The sequence below is a fragment of the Diadema setosum genome, chromosome 18, assembly GCF_964275005.1.
Source record: "Diadema setosum chromosome 18, eeDiaSeto1, whole genome shotgun sequence".
NCBI lineage: Eukaryota > Metazoa > Echinodermata > Echinoidea > Diadematoida > Diadematidae > Diadema > Diadema setosum.
In genome coordinates this window covers 14573719-14582139 of record NC_092702.1, presented here as the reverse complement: position 1 = coordinate 14582139, position 8421 = coordinate 14573719, and the positions used below count along the sequence as shown (strand labels likewise).

The 8421-nt window shown below is 38.4% G+C and overlaps 1 non-coding gene across 1 annotated transcript; it reads right to left on the bottom strand.

The window, feature by feature from the left end:
* Positions 1 to 465: 465 nt before the first annotated feature.
* Positions 466 to 539, bottom strand: Trnan-auu (transfer RNA asparagine (anticodon AUU)). Its single transcript has one exon. It is a non-coding gene; the product is annotated as a tRNA-Asn (tRNA).
* Positions 540 to 8421: the final 7882 nt, after the last annotated feature.

The window sequence follows — 8421 nt, the reverse complement described above, 5'->3', positions numbered from 1 at the left end:
AAAGGAAAGTGGCAAACAAACGTAGGCTAGCGAAGCAACTTTCTTGGCCACCAGGGAAAACAGGGGGTGAAGGCGAGAGTGAGGGGTCATTAACCCGCAGTCAAGCGTTCAATTGCACCTGAATGCGACTGCGAGTCCCTTGTTAAGAAAAAGAAGACGAAGCGCAACGAGTGGGTTTATTGATGAAATTCCTCGGTGCCGAAATTCCTCCGGCCTTGCAACCTTCCCCAAGCCATGAGGCGCCTTATGATCAACCGATTTGTACTCTTTATTTTCGTCAATTTGTGAGTACTAAACCATTGTACTTAATACAGACGCCAGACGGGGACTGTTTGTATAATCATATATATATATATATATATATATATATATATATATATATATATATATATTGAAACAAGGAAGGAAAAACTGACCAGAAACAATTGAATTAATAAATAGCGAAAACTTTGAGCAAAGAAAATGGGTTTTCATCGGGATTCGAACCCGAGACCTCCGGATTAATAGACCGGTGCTCTACCGACTGAGCTATTGAAAGCCGTAGATCGGTGTTCGTCCCAAACCCTTAACTCTCTTTGCTCGTGTGGTCAGAAGCTATAGTGTGTGTATGTGTGCCACACACACACACATTAACCTGACATAAGCCCAAATGATGTAAATCAACTTTGGAATAAATGTGAGGGATCGCCGAAGCGATGCAGCTTTTTGTTTGTGGGACGAACACTGATTTAGAGCTTTCAATAGCTCAGTCGGTAGAGCACCGGTCTAGTAATCCGGAGGTCTCGGGTTCGAATCCCAATGAAAACCCATTTTCTTTGCTCAAAGTTTTCGCTATTTATTATTACAATTGTTTCTGGTCAGTTTTTCCTTCCTTGTTTCAAAATATATTACAAAAAGCTGCATCGCTTCGGCGATCCCTCACATTTATTCCAAAGTTGATTTACATCATTTGGGTTTATGTCAGGTTAATGTGTGTGTGTGTGGCACACATACATACACTATAGCTTCTGACCACACGAGCAAAGAGAGTTAAGGGTTTGAGACGAACACCGATCTAGGGCTTTCAATAGCTCAGTCGGTAGAGCACCAGTCTAGTAAACCGGAGGTCTCGGGTTCGAATCCCGATGAAAACCCATTTTCTTTGCTCAAAGTTTTCGCTATATATATATATATATATATATATATATATATATATACATATATATATATTATATATATATATATATATATATATATATATATATATATATATATATATATATGTATATATATATATGTGTGTGTGTGTGTGTGCGTGTGTGCGTGTGTGTGCGTGTGTGTGTGTGTGTGTAATAGGTTGGAATTGTAAGTTGCCAAATCCATCCAATGATTTACTGACGCAGCCATGAGTATACATTATATATATATATATATAACATATAAGAAGAATGAGTCTCAAATAAGCCATCTGCCAACAAGAAGGTTTTCATTCTTGTTGGATCTACAGATGGCGTATTTGAGACTCATTCTTCTTATAATTATAACATTCGAAGTCCAACACGTGGAAAATTCCAAGATATATATATATGTATACATACATATATAGCAATAATAATGTCACAACAGAGAAATGCATTAAATGCCAATCTTGATTTTAATGAATAATCCGAATTTTCGAGGATCCTTCCTCTTCATCAGGGATGACTAGTGCGAAACATATATATATATGTATATATATATACAATATATGTAGTATAATTACATCAGAAAGTTAGTATTGTTATTATTATTATCATAATTATTGTCATTATCATCATCATCATCATCATTTATCATTATTACTATTCATTATTCATTCGAGCAGTTAAAGGACATAATATACATTGCAAACATAAAACAAAAACTATAGAAATGAACATTACAAAAGGGTACACTATATACTGCACAATGTAACACAAAAGAATAGAGGTAAAGATAGAGAGAACATGTTTGTCAGGGCACACAAAAGAAAATGAGTTATGTAGAAAAGTAATTTGACAGCACGAATGGTAGAATACAGCCGAAAATTGAAGTGAGAATTGAGAAGTGAATCTTCACGCACACACAAACCCACACAAACCCACACATACACATACGCACACACATACACTACACACACACACACACCATTACACATAAAAGATGTGTGAAGATGAGTGTCATTGTTTGTTCTGTTTGTGTTGCGAAAGTTTTTCAACTTTTAGTACATCGAAGTAGGCCCCTACTTCTTATATAATCTGATGACCAGTCTGCGAGTACTTTGTGGCGTTGTCCTATTTTTGGAGATGACTGTTCTAATCCATAGTCTATTCCATAATGATCTATAAAAAAGACGTAACGGTAATCCGTGGCATAAATGCTTTGCAAGACAGTCAATAATTGGTCCACCGGTCTGGGGTTGGTATTCAGTCAGTATATTTTGTCGTGCGCTAAAGCGTTCGTGCCTCGGTGGTTTTACTGTCGATAAAGTACATAATAGAGTCGTTATTGACAAAGGACAAGCAAATAATAACATGTTTAATTGTAAAGTTTGTTTGTTTGTACATTTAGTTTGTTTGGGTTTCTCAGGCTAAGAAACTTCTAAACGTGTGTTAGGCCCATTCAGTGATGGCTGCTCAGTGACTATCCGGTGACGAGCATTAAAGGTTTTTTTTTTTTTTCCTGTAATTATTTCTAAGAAGTTCATATCTTTTTTCCGCACTACGTAGGAACTCTACAACAATTCCTAATTATCACAAAATAAGATTCATCTTATACAGATTGTCTGTTTGGAGGTATAATACAACACTTGACATCCGCGTAGGAGTTATTTCTTCTTCTTTCTTTTTTTTTTACCTTTGGTCTACATAAATACACATCGTTTCATACCTGCATTATCGGCAGCCATTCAAACTCTGAAGTTAGAAAAACCTGACCTGACGTCACTGCAGGCAATAGCAATTTCTATCCTGCATTAGTATATTAGTCACTGCACTACGGAAAGTCACCATACAGTATGTAAACCATTAGAATAGTAAAGAAATATGAAAGAAATTGCACAAAAATATCAATGAATACTATCCACTTTCCTACCTGTTATCAGAATAGGTGTTCACGCAAATGCATGTTTTGCGGAGGAGCTGCGATGGATAAAGAACTTTTCCATTTCCCGAGAAAATAAGCCAGTTCGGAGTTAGCTCATGGGCACATTGGTCCGAATGACCTTTCCTTTTTCTCAGTCGGTTAGGGGCACTTCAATCGTTTTAGAGCGACATAATGCGTAAGCTTTACATAACAATATGGAATTCATTGATCCTGTTCAAACAAAGAATGAACTTGCGTCGACCAGATGACCAGAATGATCCGTGAATTAACACTTGGGAAAGCATCCATTTCGTTATTTTGCATTGAATGTATTGACGATCTCTTTCTATTGATATTGCCAAATACCACTTTTGCTGCCAGGTGGATGTGCTGGCAAGCAGCATTTATAATTATTTCATGAATAATCATTACATTACAGATGCTTATCCCAGTGAAATTAAAAACCAACATGCCTGTTGGTCCGAATGACCTTGTTTCTGCTCATGCGCAAAGTGGAACTCCGAACTGGCTTATTGACCATGCCCAACTCCAATGAGTTCGACGACGCAAGGATGCCAACGACACTAATGCCCTGTGGATCTGAAGTTTTGAAAGGCAGCTGGAAGGTGTCTCACCAAATTGTGTGAACTGATAGACAGGTAGATGTAAAGCTTTTGCCCAGCATCGCAGCGTCAAATTTTGAGTCTCGAAGACAAAAGTAACACCAACGAACTTAGACGAAATTTCATTGATTTTGATTCATTTGTTTCATTTTCAACATAAAAAAATGCTATTGCAATAAGAAATTTGAATATAATTAACAACACAAAATCAGTATAATATTGCAATAAAGGCAAAAGACTGTGAACTGAAATACGATAGGTGTTGTGATTTTTTTTTTAATGACAATGCCGAAATAAAATAAAAATTGTCGCGAATGGAGGGGACTGCTAAAAGGTAGGGCTTGTAGTTTAACCCCCCCCCCCCCATGACACTCCATACTTAACGGGTCGAGAGAAGGAGAGTGTCTTAACTTACTAACTCTTACTAGCTTTCACATCCTTGAGGTTTATGTCAGGTTGATGTGTGTGTGTATATATATGTGTGTGTATCGTGTCACACACACACACACACACACACACACACACGCACACAAATAGCTTCTGATCACACAAGCTATTAAACATGAATAATATTCATGAAATTGCAGTAGAGTTTACTTTGGCCAAAGTCATTGTCAGCATTCGCTTGGCCTTGCCACAGTTTGAGCGATGCAATCAGTTGCACGGCCGCGCCCAAACACAGCATATAATTTGTGCCAAGTTCTGATTTTCTTTGAATTTCCACTTTAAGGCCCTACAAAATTTGTACACTAGATCATTACCAGAAATATGAGCAATGCGTTACGACTATACGATGGGCGCAATGATAATTTTACAGTCGTCAAACTCTCTTACAGAGTGTTTAGCGAGCTCATCAAAATAGTTGTCTAGTCACCAGACGCCATTACTTGATAAAATACACATGGTGCGTACATAAGTATCCACAATGATTTTTGATACAAACAATAGTAACGTGTAGTAGCTCTCCAGCAATACTCAGCTTAGCAATTTTAATTTTGTAGTAATTCTTGTCTCATTTCTGGTATGAATGATAAAAAAGATTTGAGAGTAGTGCGAAAATGAGCATGATACAATGACCATGCACCCTTGTAAGTCGTCTAGCTGGAGTCAGGGCGGGGGTGGGGGGGGGGAGGTATTTCATGAAGCGTTTTGTCAGATATTTTTGGTGACAAACTATTATAAGCTACTAGAATCCTTGCATCTGACTGGCTGAGAGCATATTTGTCCGACAAGAAATGCTCCCCATGAAGTCTTTCAATTCACAGCCGGTCACAATTAAACACCAGGAAAACTAAACAGATGATTTTTGATTTTGGTAAAACTGGTCAAAACAATCATGACAGGATTTCCATTGGGGGAGATACCATAGAGCAGGTGTCAGAGTACAAATACCTTGGAACAATTATAGACGATAAACTTAGGTGGGATGCAAATACTAAGAAAATTCAGTCAAAAGGAAACCAGCGATTGTATTTCCTTAGAAAACTCAGGTCATTTAATGTGAAGAGTCAAACACTTGTTTTGTTCTATCAAAGTGTAATACAGTCTGTCATGTGTTTCTCATCAGTAGCATGGTTTAGTTGTTTAACAGAGAAAAATAAGTCCAAATTGATAAGGGTTGTATCACAAGCCAGTAAAATTATAGGAATGCCTGTGCAACATCTAGAGGATATTGTACAATCTGCTCTTGTGTCTAGACTTGATATTGTAATGAAAGATGAATCACATCCGCTTCATGATGAAGTGACTGTAAACAGATCAGGTAGAATTAGACTTCCAAAAGTAAAGACGGAGAGGTTCAGACGGTCATTTCTGATCGCAGCATGTAAAGTTTTCAATAGCAGATTTAACAGATGAGGTTATTTTTTTTTTGTTATTTATAGTATATGTCATATGTTTAAAATATGTGAACTGTTAATGATTCATGATTCATGAGTTGTATTTTTAAGACAAGTGCCAGATGACTCGGCCCAAGCAGGGCTCTGACCTATCTACATGGACTGTATGTGTTGAGCTTAACTACCCTTCGTGCAATGTATTTGTGGTGTGAAAGTCCAGTATGTGTGCACTTGATGACAATTGTATTGTTCATTAGTTATGTTGATTGTTACATATTTTTGACTCATTGCAAAATAACTGTACACAAATTTGTAAACAGCAGCAGTGTAATTGTGGATGAGCCAACAGTGCACCTGGGAAGTTTTGAGCTGCATGTCTTGCCAACCCTATGACCTATGACTGAATTGAATGTTTTAGATTTTGTGCTGAAACATTTTTGATTTATTATATATTGTATTTGTTACTGGAACATACGCAGGAAAGGAAAGAAGGAAAAGAATTAAGAGAACTTTTCAACAAAATACAAATATGATAACATTATTAAGTATTTGCAATACGTCACACTGCCTGTTATATTTTAGTATGGTGTATGAATGTCTCTGTTTTTTTATAGCCTTTGTCACGCAGCAAATTCTCTTTGAGATAATTTACTGTCTCCTATCCTTGCCCAGGCTTTTTGTGTGCTGGAGCGCTCTTTCACGTTGATTAGGTGATAGTTTTGGTGTATGTGTGTGTGTGTATGTATAAGTTTATATGGGTGTAACTCGCGGGTGTGAGGTATGTGTGTGTGCGTGTATGTGTGTGTGCGTGTGTGTGTGGGTGTGTATGTGGAAGTGTACTCTCTGAGAGTCGGGGGGGGGGGGTAGTGGTGGTGTGTAGAACATGTGTTAAAGTCTCAACTGGAGGAGTGCTCTAGCATATGGAAGTGCCTGGATGGGGTGAATGGGGCGAAGGGAAAAAAAAATGCATACTTATATATATATATATACGCTTATTTTCTCCTGCAATATTTCATTTTTCTTGTATTAAATGTATATATTTTATGTATGTATGGTATAAAACTCATGTTAACTTATTTCATGATTTATATTCTTCATTTATGCACCTCTATCTTTATGTATGTCCGAAAACAAATTTTATGTATATTTTATACATGACAATAAATTATCTTGAATCTTGAATCTTGAATCTTGAATCCCCCTTAAATGGCAGCCTTGGCTTGAATTCTCCTCACAGAGTAAGATAAGACTACTGATTACATGGTTTTGATATCAGTGACGCGAATTTTGACTATTTCATTAAGTGTTTTGAGTACTATAGGACATGGTGGAAAACGATATAACTAGTTACTGACATCTTTCTTTGTTTGTTTGCGTGTTTATGTGTTTGTTTTATTTTTCACCTGACAAGATGGCTGGATAGCTTATATTCGGCTGCACTATGATCATGAGAATTATACTGATGAAATGTAATGATGATCAATATACTAATGACAACTACAAAAGTGATACTATTATCACAATGCATGGTAATCACAATGATAATAAGCTTATCGACACTGTCACCATCAACAGTATATTATCTTAACTATCACCGTGTTTTGTACAAGCGTTTACAAACACGCATCGGTGTTGCTAAGTACCACTGTAATCACACAATCGTCATTGATAAGGATGTCACCATAGTCATCACCATAATTCGGAGTGATAATCATGTCTAGTTAAAGCTGTTCGTTTACGACATGCAGTCAAAGGACAGTCAATTCTTTACCTAACTTCAAGGTGAAATAATGTTTAGATTGTGCATAATGTTTCACTTTCTATCGCACACACAACAAAAGTAATGGACGCTGACCAATAGTTTTGTCATTAATATGCGTACAGGCACTGTTCGAGTAATGCCCATGTACCCTGGTAAGCGGACCTAGAGGAAACATATATATATTTTTTTCATTTCTGTGATGTCATTAATTACCTCTTTCTACTCTCCGCTTATTACACTATAGCATTCTTCCCTCTCCCTCTCTCTCTCTCTCTCTCTCCCTCTCTCTCTCTCCCTTTAGGTCGCTGACGTGTTTTTCTTGGAAAAAGAATTCCACAAAGGCGTAAGCTAACAATGCAAAAACCAACAATACAAAATGCCATCACACATTCGGGACATTCACCAGCAGATAAACACATGACAACTTTCCCTACACTCCCTCATCCCCCCCCCCCCCCACCTCCCTCGAACTGCTTTTGTGCTCCCTTAGTTTGTGTCTGCGTGATAAACAGAACGACAATGGGGTTATAAGACTACTGAAAGAGCCCCAAATAACTTACTATGCACACGCTTTACAAAGAGGGAAAAGGAGAGACGGATGATCCGCATTTGAAGGCCTCTCGTGCTCGCTTGATAGCCCGGGGTAGGGAGCTATTTTTTGATCTTCCCATTGTTCCTGGTCACAGCAGTGCGACCTTACTGTTGGGTCGTATTGATCCTGCTTCACTAAGGAAAGTGGTGTATAGACACAGGAGAATGCGTGCTCTCTAGAGCGCGGCGGAAAAGTCGATGCCACTCACTGCTCACTTGTCGCGAATTGACCAGGAAGCTGAGCGGACACGCCGCACTACTGGCCTGCGCGTCCGTTTCAGGGTCCTCAGCTTGACCGCAGATAGTTGCGATGAGAGACGTAACACCGCTAGTAAATGCGTACGATTTGCAAGCCGGGAGCAAAATGCCCCAGAACAGCGTCGGCTGAGCTTTCGCGCTGAGGCATCCGTAGTCATCGCCCAGGTTGTCTCTTATTACGTGAGACGGGCTGTGCTGAAGGACGACGTTCGCCAGTCTTGCTCTCGATGGTCTCCATCCTTCATTCCCCGTGGGTTAGGGGCACAAA